General features: G+C 31.5%; 1 pseudogene; it reads right to left on the bottom strand.

Moving 5' to 3' along the window:
* Window positions 1–5,170: 5,170 nt before the first annotated feature.
* On the bottom strand, window positions 5,171–8,460 carry LOC114753924 (NAC domain-containing protein 76-like; annotated as a pseudogene).
* Window positions 8,461–11,815: the final 3,355 nt, after the last annotated feature.

Here is an 11,815-nt window from a genome sequence, read left to right on the forward strand (position 1 = left end):
GATAAACTTTTTGCGCAATGAAAAAGGCTTCATGATCTCCACTTATGATATGAATATGCCAATATGCAAGTAATAATCCCTTTAATCCCTATAAACTATAACTATTATCCATCAAACTGGTGCTGATGTGTTTAGTTTTAGATTGAAAACCATTGAATTGAACAAGCAGTATGAAGGATCTTTTTTTGGTGTAGTTTTTAATTTGAAATCAAATATACCTATAATATCTTTTCACGTAGAGGTGTTTGAATTAGCTTTTTAAAAATAACTTTATGATGTACAAAATAAGTATGTGGGATAAATTTTGTTTTGGTTCGTGTGAAAGTATGTGTAAGATGTCAAAACAAAAACACCTTATCATAATAAATGTTTGACACATAAAAATTATCTTTTTGATAAGACATTGTCTAGCCATATATGAGCTAATTTGAGTTATAGGTCAAAAACTGCTTTTTTAAGTATAACAGTAAAAACATCTAAAACTTACTTATGACTTATGTAGAAGTAGTATTTTGGAATTAAAATTTTTTTTGCCTTGTTCTTATGTTTATATTGTTATTGTGCTTACATCTACATATTCTTTATACTTTCCAATCAGTTTTTAGTTATTTATAAATTTTTAACATAGTTTCTATAATATTTTTTATTTTTAATATTATCTTTCATTTTATATTTTACATAAATTGTGCAGATTGTATCATCCAATTAATTGTGTAATATTATTTGGTTAAAAAATTTTCACATTACTATGATTTCTAATTTAAATATAATTTATTTATTAGATATAATTTCTTCTTATTATAATAAGTTTTTTTTTTTACCATCAATCCAAATGTACCCATATATATATTATATATATATAGATATTGATGTACAATTGAAAAGACATAAACATAATAATGAGCACTACGTCCATATAATTATCTATCACATAACCCTGCCTCCAAAATAGAAAGCAGTACGTACAGCTAGGGTTTTATTTCATCATAACCTTTGTCAGAATCAGGCACCCATACATGTGCAGAGTGTCCAACCATGTCGCCACCCGGCTGTAAAATGGTGAGGCCCTAACGTACACTGGATTTATTTTTCTTACACATCACATATATATGTTGGAAGAGTCGAAGATTAATTAGGAAAACGTACCATGTTACTTGATAAAGATCGTACAAAGGCCAGTTAAAACGAGCCAAAACCACATTTTGACGAAGTTATTACAAGAGTGTCTTTCTGTTCCAATATTTTTCCAAACATAGAGGTATAGATTCGATGAATCTAATAATGTCTTAAGATTTTTCATCGAAATGATGAGGACTTGCAAGAATATACTCTTGCTAGTGCTTTATGCTTTCACATGTACAAACAACATGTGGGGTCCACCTAGACACAGTCTTGATGGTTAATATATAGTACCTCTGGTTTCTTGACTCGTATATAAGAATTAGATAATTAATTTTCTGATATTAAAAAAGTTAGTTAAATTAATTATTGATATGGCCAGGCAGCAGTGTAACCAAAAATTAAATATTCCTCTTAAGGTAGGGTTCCCGAATCCATACATGGGCAATGCAATAAAGTAAAGGCGGGTGAGAATAAAATATAGGACCGTGAACACATATCATGAGGGATCACGAATCTTTATCATGATGATATATTGAAGTGATGATAGTACATTATTTTTGTGAACGTGGTACTAAGGAATCTATTGTGTCTGCTTTTACGATTAGTAACTATATGCGAGTTCAATTAATTTCATGTATAGTACGACTTCACCTAATTTATTTAGAAAAACTAAATTTTCAGTTACATTATTCATTACAATATCTTCTTGATCTCCATGTTAATTCACTTAGATCGTGTGGAAATATGCGAGAATTAATCCTATGCATGACATTTCATCAATTTCATATCAATCCTAGATACCTAAACTTTGATACTTTTGTAATGTTTCCATTACTCTTCATTTTTTACCTTCAAATATTTCTAACTTACCTTTAGTTAATTTGTAGCGCGCGCGAACACATATATTTCGTCTTGTTTTTACTTACCAGGTGAAAACTTGTTGATTTCCATATCTATATCCATAACACAAATTTAGAGAAGTTAACATCTTTTATTGATACGTTAATTAAGATTGTTAAAGAGCATGCATTTATAGATTTCATCCTGTATATATATGCTCCGTCAAATTTTTCAAAGCCAAATCAAGTAGGTAAAGGCTTAAAAATGATATATAATATAGACTATTCCTTATATATGCCACCACGAACCTAGAATCAGAAGCCTGGGGGCCAAGTTTGTAGAAATTAGCTAATAAGTGTCTTTAATTCAATTTTTCTTAAATATTTATTACACTTCATTTATGATAAATTATGTATAGTATATTTAAAAACATAAATAATATGCCAAGTGGAATCATAAATATGATATATTAGTTTCATGAAAAAATGATCAACAATATTATATATAAAGTATGTATTTTCTGCACATTTTGCTTATGTATTGTACCATTTCTTTTTGACCAGCTATTAGAATATATCTTCAAACTTTATATATAAGAAGTAAATCAATATATATTTGAAAATATACTATACTTATTTAACATTATATGCAAGTTAAAAAACAAATTATTAACTAAAAAAGAATAATGTTTACTAGTTTTTTTTTGGGCCAAAAGAAAACTAATATGTAGTTGTATAATATAACTATACTACCACTACTTTTTTTAATCAATGAAAAGTTATCGTGAATTAATGACAGAAATATTTTAATAAAGAATGAAATATGTATTATTTAAAATTGAATATTTCAAAACAGATACAAAGACATGTGTATTATTTGTGCGTACATTCTTTTTTTTTTGGGGGCGGGGATAAGATGTCAAATTTATTTGTGTGCATTCTTTTTCATTGAGTTTAATTGTTGTAGATGTTTTGTGTGTATGGAAATTAATAGATATATTTGTATTCTTTTTTTAAAATTTGTCGAGCGGGGACCCCTCAAATTATATGGGGAGGGGGTAAGAAGGTTGGGGGGCCATGGCTGCCCGAAACCCTCGGGTTTGTCCGCCCACTTACTTTCATGAAAGTCTTTAGTCTCATTTTTAAGAATTCTTGAAAGCGTCTCTCATTTTTAGGAACTCCTCTTGATAATATAAATCATATAAACTTTTTATATATAAAATCAACCTTTATTTAATTATTACTTTTCCATCGATCTTCACAGGATAAATAGTCTTGATTGTGTTGTAAATTGTCATGGCACAAAATTCAAATTGGTTCTCATTCCCTTTTCCTTGCAGCATGAGACTTGCACTTTAGACAATAATTAAGAAAGTAAACCCCAAGGATGTAAAACTTTCAGAGAAATATTTCCATCTTAAAATTAACTTTAATTTAAGAATGCCCAAAACAAGTATATTGAAGACGCGATATCGATATATAGAGAAAGAACAAATATATTTCACTTTACTTTAGCCCATGTATGTATTTGTCCACAATAAAATGTATGTTTAACAATGATGATTACCAGAAAGAGCTAGTTCTTCATAATAGAGTGACTAAAGACTTAATTTTATATTAGGAGTGATCTCTACATTTAATATGTACTGGACTGTATTTTGGATAAGATTATCTTTGTGCTTAAGAAAAGTGAGTATAAAAAATTAGGCTAATGATCATGCTATTTATTTTGTATGATAAACCAAAAAATTAAAAAAAAATTGAGCAAATCATGAAATCACTAGAATATTAGAATATTTTGTAAGATAATCTGATAAATCATATTTATTGTCTTTTGTTTAAAAGTATCACGTAGTTTCCTTAAAGAAAGTGTGCGCCACGTGGTCCCATGCTGCCTCCACATGTATCGGTCTCCCCATGTGTAGTAAAATTGGTACATTTATGAAAAATTGATTGAGAAGTGATATAATTAATGCAAGGAATATTTATATTATGTGTGTGTGTGTGTATGCTATTTGTCATTTTGTACTCAAAATGCCAATTTTTATGATAATAGGATATGTTAGAGAAGCCTACCTCTTCTAAGTTTAGGACACTGTCTTTCCGAACCATACAATTAATTTAATGATGCTTTTGAGGTTCCTTTCACCTCATCGCTGTTTTATTGGACAAAAGATTGAAATGCTCACGAAATCTTTCATTTTGCTTGTCTCCTGTCATTGGGAAATTAATGTTATATACAGGTTTGTTCTTTTTCTATACGTATCTGAACTAACAAACCTAGTCACGGAAACTAGTTAGTATTATCTCTGATTCTTAATATAAGAGTTATTTGACTAATTTGAGTAGATTAAGAAAATTAGTTAAACTAGTTATTTGTAATAAATAAATACTGTTTTTCTTAAGTATCTATGCTAATCAAGTATATTAGTTAGAACTACTATTATTACAAGAACTATCTTAAAATAAATAAATAAATATAAGAGAAAAAGTGGATGTGGTCTTATATTTAGGACTGAAATAAAAATCAAACGAGCTCTTATATTAAGGATCAGAGGCAGTGTATAATAAGAATATGCCAATTAAAAATGTGTATGTGTGCATTTAATGTCTTCTTCAGAATTTTGTAATAAATTGGGTTTTTTCCCCAATTATATAGTGATGCATTCAGGAAAAAAAGAGAAAAAGAAACTAAATAATGCATGCTAAACTCTATGTTTTTGTCAAGGTTGTATTAGTTTAAATTAGTTTATTTTAAATAATTTTACATTATACGAGATAAAATTTTATTTTAAAAGCATGAAAATGATTAGATGTAGTGAAACCAATTGATTACAACATCTCTTTTATTTCTCTAATCCAAAAGAGGGGAAAGATCCCTTGATGCCACAACAGACTTCAAAATACCCATCCGTTCTTAAATACAAACTAAGTTTTATATTTAAGATCGGAAGATTATCATTTGATATGGTAATCTGGTCAAGTAATAAATTTTAGAGTGACTTGGGCTCATTCCTCTAGATGGAGAGTAGGCCCAGACTATTAGGCCCACCTTATAGGCCCAACAATAAAAAGTCCAACCAGGCCCCTATCCAAAATATTATTTGATTAAAGCAAAATTTCTGACACAACAATGAAATCTGATCGGTGGGGCTAAGATGAGCACCAAATATAAGTCTTCATCTTTATACAAGTTTTATGGCAAATTTCTTTCTAATTTATCAGCATGCCATGCCTAAGAAATTGGCTATATAGTTATATTACTGGAGACACAAATCTGATATGCTCAAAAAAGCAGTACAAAGGTATATCAAACTAATAACAGTATCTCATCGAGTATCTTATATAATGGAGCCACACGTCACATATGTTCCCTTTCATGCATATACGTATATAATCCATGAAAATGGGATTAGTTTTGGTGAATATGTGCGTCACTTGCTTTCTACTTGGAGAACCTGAGAATGTCACGGGTAGTGTCACAACCAGAAAGGTAATGAACAGCTGGGAATTGCTGGTGGGTCGAAGAAGCCACAACACCAGAATGATCATTTGAAGAAGGAATGAATCTGTGGTGGTGTGAAGCAAGAAGCTTGTCCAAGAAAGACCAGTGATCATCATTATAGTTACTGAGATTAAGATTGAGTCCGCAGCCGCCATTATTACTGCCACTTGTAAGCTTCAACAAGTTGTGAGAGCATTCGACTACTTCGTCCATGGCGTTGGGTAATACTGCAGATTCAGGACTGAACAATTGGGGTAGGTGGATTGATCCATCAAGGCTATAGTTATGATGATCATATAGTGCTTGCATGTGATGATGGTGACGGTGATGGTAGTGCTGTCTTGGGTCTAATACCTGCTGGTTTGATCCGCTTCTTGTTCTCATTTGAGTAGCTAAGTACTCTTCCTCTTCCTTTTCTGGTTGCAGGTAGCCTCTGTTGAGATTCTTCTTCGTGAAAACCCTACACACTACCCATCCATCTTCCTGCACTCAAAATATCAAAAAAATAGACTGCCTTCATGAGCATAGAACATTTTGATGACGCACAGATGCAATCTAAAGTGATAATCAAGCCTCGGATGGAGACTCAGTAAAATGTTATTGACTGACATGTGGCCTATTAGCTCAGTTGGTTAGAGCGTCGTGCTATAACGCGAAGGTCGCAGGTTCGAGACCTGCATGGGCCATATGTTTTACTTTTTATGCTAATTTTTGACATTTTCAGACAAATAATGTACCTGAACGTGGAGGTCATCTTCGTCAAGGCGATACTCGTGCATGATCCAATCAGTCTTTGGCCGTGAGGAGCACGACCAGTGTAGAAGACGAGGGTTTTTCTGAGGCCAATCCTCTTGGAATTAGTGAGATAAATGGCTTTATCCCTTCCTGTGGCTTTCCAAAACCCAGCAGTGGTTGCCCTATTTGTTCTTGTTCCTGTTGGGTACTTCTTGTCCTTGTGGCTGAAGAAATACCACTCGTTCTGTGGCCCTGATCCAATCCTACACTTTTCTGCAATATTATGTTATTCCACAACCCCAAGTCAACATCACAATATTATTGCATGCTTGCACTTCACTGAATCTAACTGAAATCTGTAAATTTTTTGTTACCTTTGAGGTCCCAGGGCTCAAGTTTGTTAAGATCAACTTCTCTGATGACGTCGAGGTCAATGGCTTCATAAGAGACCTTCTTCCTGAGGTAATAGTAAAGAAGTTCTTCCTCAGTTGGGTGAAACCGGAAACCCGGAGGAACTGTCACTTGTCCACCTCCTGGCATATCCTCCAATATGTATATTTCTCTCTTCTTTCTCTTAATTATACCTGACCAACACAAAATATGTAAATCCAATCTTGGTTACGTATTTCCATAGAAGATGAAATAACCCTTTCGACGTAGTATCATACGAAGTCTGAGAAATAATTACATTATTTACAACTTATGAATAGTATGCTAAGCTTCAGTTTTGTCCATCTCTCTCCCCATTGACTCTTTAATTTTCTTCTTTATTTTAAGCATTTTCATGCTTTACGAGATAAAACTACTCTCATATATTTACTCATCATAAAATCACTTAAAATAAGCTAAATCAAACGAGTCGGTTTGGTGCATTTAGTTGTTAAATTCAGAGAGTTCATTTACAGCAGTGAGAGTAGTTGAATTTTATGTTCCATAGATTATAATATAGTAGTTTAATGCATGCATGCGAGTGGCTCAATGCAACGAAACTGATGAAACATGGTTATATATATAATCAGGGGCTGAAATTTTTCCATGCACAGCATCATAATATTCAAAAATGAAGGCTAAGGTTTGGTGATTTCGAGGCTATTCTAATTTCTCCATATTCACACTGGAAGCAGAGATCAGAGGCGCTTTAATTATATATGACTAAGAAAGAAGAGAAGGAATTAAGGAATAAACGAAATTTTATTGGAAATATTATATATTAACTCCAAATTAAACTAAACCAATTAGGCACACCTGACTAAACATGTATATGGAACCGATCGAATTCAAAGATCTGCTGAAAATATTAAACAAAGTACAGTTGACTACATAGAAATGACTCGTTCAAAAAATGGGAGCTAACTAGTAAACCCTGGAATTATCCCTGAAAAAAGGAGCTAAGGTGGTTGGGATAACCTTTCTCGTTAATTACTTGATCAATTTCAAAATCCTACTTGAAAGTTCTTTATTAGGTTGGAATTAATCTTTATTCTCCTTCATATCTATATACAAACCTGCATGCGCCATATGTTATGCATCAATTTCTTGAGAATTAATATAAACTGGCTTAGTGGAGACCAGAACTATTGACAGCAGCAACAACATATCAGAAAAATCTCACAACCCTTCAAAATCAGACAAAAATGAAAAGAATATGTGCCTCATGACGGTGGATTTGCTTGAAAAAATGACTGCATATATCATTCATTTATATTCTGATATTTTCCAAAGGAAATTTTGGAAAGAAATCAAAATATATGTATGTATATATAAGAGAAATCAAATGAAGAGTCCATGATCTCCATGTAACTTTTAGATGATTCTGTTTACTTGTAGATCATAACACTGATCCACGCATTATGAAAGGAAACAAACACGTTTCTGCTGCTTTATTTTCTTTTGGAACTTTCGGATTAATCAGATATATCTGTCTGAAATTCAGTCTAAACAAGAGCTAAAAGCTAGAAATTCGGAAGAATCATGAAAATACCTCCAGAGACAAAAAGACAAAAACGAAAGAATTAAAGTGAAAATACCTCCAGAGGCAAAGAGACATGAACAAAAAGGCCATAAGAACAAACAGTAGGAACAATCGGATAGTCTAAAAAGTAGCTAAAGAACACAGGCCTTGATGTAGTGATAATAAGCAAGTGAATATCCCACCAGGACAAAAGAAACCAGACAAATTAAGAGTTACGTACCTTATTAGCTACCTAGGTTTTGCCCAGTTCCTTCGCTTGAAGGGCACGGACGTGGGTTCTTAAGAGAGAGAGAGAGAGATAGAGTTTTGTGTGGTCTTCTGTGCAATATATGCTAGCTAGCTTCACTCACAAGTTTATCACAACCAAGAAATGGCACGGAAATATATAGAAAACTGTTTTCAATTAATTAATACTATTCATGATGTGATTATAACATTATTGTATTGCAGAAAGCTGATATGGTTGAAGAAGAGTAACACAAGTTAAGGAAGGACTTTTAGGCTATATCTAGCTGTTTGATATGCTCGTATCAGACAGATCAGTATTAGTTAATTGATGGGTTTTAATCTATAAAAACTAATAAATGTAATCAATCAAAATCATTTCATGAGAAATGCTGCATATCATACCAAAAAAGTTATAATTAATGTATATAAGCAGGAGTTACATGCATGTTTTAAAATCGATTTTTAGATCATTAAGTTTTTAAAACTATATATCGTCTTTTCATACCTTATTGAATATAAGTCAATAACATTATTGCAATAATATCAAGAAATCTTTGGTAATTGTCGGTTGAATGGGAGACCTAGCTCCTAAAAATTGCCTTGGATGAAGAAAAGTTGCTAACTGTCAATTACAATCCATATAAATATATATATATATATATATATATATATGTGAAAATGTGGGGTTTAGTTTTCTTCATTTACAATATAAATTGTATCTGTCTCTTAAGTAGTCTTAGTCAAATATAACTATAGAGCCATGTTGAGCTGATTTCATTGCATTAGTTCAATATGCTTTATCATTAGTATTATTTTAATCAAGATCTTTCCAACTGGAACCAGTTTATATGCCACTTGAAAGAGATTTTCAAATGAAAGTATTATACTTATCTATTTTGAATCACTTGAGCGTGTGTAAGACGAGCGATATTTGCGTCGTCATATTCATTCTGACCCATCTATAATTTACTTTAATATTAATTAATCATATTATTATTGCTTTAATTATTTTGATTTTGTGAAAGGTATTATCGTCAAACTCGGAAGAGGATGAAGATCCAGCGGCTAACCTTGAATCACGTTCATATGTAAAAGTGGAGAATTTGCATCAAATTCAGTGCAAAAGGGTCAAACCTTCGGGTTATATATATATATATATATATATATGCATATACACACATAGTACATACTATATATACTGATAATTCAGTATGAACTTAGTCAGGCATTATGAATTAATTAATCACCGATTTAATTCTTTCGGTTCATTGGGATGCAGCTATGTTTCCCTTTGGATGACGCAGCATGATTATGGATCCAAGGCAATATTAAACGATTTACAGGAAAAAAAAGTGAATAAAGTTAAGGGAGTGAAAATTTTTTTAGCATCAGATTGATAATATTGATCGAACAAATCGAAGCACAAATTAGTTCTAATTAAACTAAAGACATGTAGCAGGTTAATAATTGGGTAAAATTAGTTAAAGTAATAAAAATAATTTTTTTAAAATATACGCTTATTTATAGAAAGGGTGAATGAGAGACCTTATAATTTTTCTTTATGAGCCTAACTACATATATCAACATAATTTATGTAGTTTATATTTCATGGTGGAAAGTGTAGCAACCTTCATTTTTGTTTGTTACTTAAGACCGAGTTTGTTTGGTAGTACTTGAGACATGGAAGATGTTAATATGTGCTTTGACCATTCTTTTTCTCAATCTGTTCTGATCGTAATATTACATTTGTCATAGTTTCTGGCAGCATTTTAGAATTAAGACTTTATAAGTTTAACTACCATAAACTGTACCCTCACGTGATCGAACTGATTATGGTGTTATATCCGAAATTATGCAGAAATTTGGTGAAAGCCAACAAAAATATTTGGCTGTATTATCTATGTTTTTATCCTCCAAAATTTCATCTATTCTTAAAATAATCACATATATGAGCAATTTATTTACACTGCTAATATATATTATGTCTTAAAATTTGAATACATCCAATTATTACAGCTTATCTGGCCGATTAGCAGTAACGTGATTCATGCGTATATACTTTTATTGGCCATGAATCAACTTCTCTCCTCTTATTAAAGTGTGTATTTTTTGCGGTCCAAATCACCATTAAGTTGCATGTTTAACATTAATTTGTGTTACTCAGACTTACGTAGCTTCTTACACCCAAGAAGTCAATTTATATGCCCAAAGTTATGTTCAGAACTGGCTTTTGGTGAAAATGACTTTAAAGTTGAAGTAATTTTTTTGGTCTTTTGGCTTTTTGACTTCCAGACTTTCAAAGATTTCAACATTTTAAAATTTTTTTTTATCAAATTGATTTTTTTCATAATAATCCAACTATAAATTATGTTATACTACTTGACTTTTATTTCAATTTTAGTTTGAAAATTTAATCGGAATAAGAGTTGTTTTTGCAAACTTTAATTCAAACAAGTTCTTGCATAAAAGGATAAGCTGACTCCTAATTTATTGTTTTGTCGACTGATATATTTTTGGGAATTATACACCTTAAACATAAGTAAGGTTAAAAAGTTAGTAAATTCTAATATTACGTTAATAAAGTTTAAAATTTTCTTGGTTCTTGTAAACTATGTTGAATATGCACTATACAACGGATCATGGAATATTAATTTTGTAATCACGGAAGATTTAAATGGAAATAAGGAAATAGTAACACGGACAGAAGGTAGTGAGAAAGCAATAATATATGATAGTCCCTAAAATCCGTGGGTGATGCAAAACAGACTACACAAATCAAGGTATGGGTTAGATAAATCCCAATACATTATAATAATATAATAATAATACAAAATCCCTTCGGATCTAGCTTTCTTCAACCCACTTTTAATTTCTTTTATTAAATTTTGTTATTCCAAGGTAGCAAGCAGGTCAAACACGTTGCTGTGCTGATGAATGGAAGAAAACCAAGTTATGCTTCTCTTATAATTTCTGTCATTAATTATATAGTAACACTGTGATTTTCTATGCAACCATTTAATTTGATGCTTAATTTAATTTATTTGCAACATGCATATATGAATGGTGCAGACTACAGCTAGTTGCTGGTAGCAGTGCCGTCACCTTTACGAACACTCGATGATATTAATGATGTTTCTGGCTTTACTAATCATAATATCAGAATCTTATTAGCACTCTCTCTCTCTCTGGAGTTTAAGATTCCATTAACCCAAGACAGCATCATTAGGCAAAGTGTTGCATGATCCTAGTGGTCAGAGAAACTGATGAGAACTTGATTTTCTGGTCTCGATCAACTGGAGTTTCAACAATCATATTCTCATTATTCAATGTAAAATATTACCTCCGGTTGTTAATAAAAAAAAACCGGATAAGTCGTTAGATTTGGTTCTAAATATAAAATCTCAATTTATTTTG

Source organism: Neltuma alba, unplaced genomic scaffold, assembly GCF_004799145.2.
Source record: "Neltuma alba isolate B1F8T4 unplaced genomic scaffold, ASM479914v2 tig00008294_pilon, whole genome shotgun sequence".
In the NCBI taxonomy this organism is placed as follows: Eukaryota; Viridiplantae; Streptophyta; class Magnoliopsida; order Fabales; family Fabaceae; genus Neltuma; species Neltuma alba.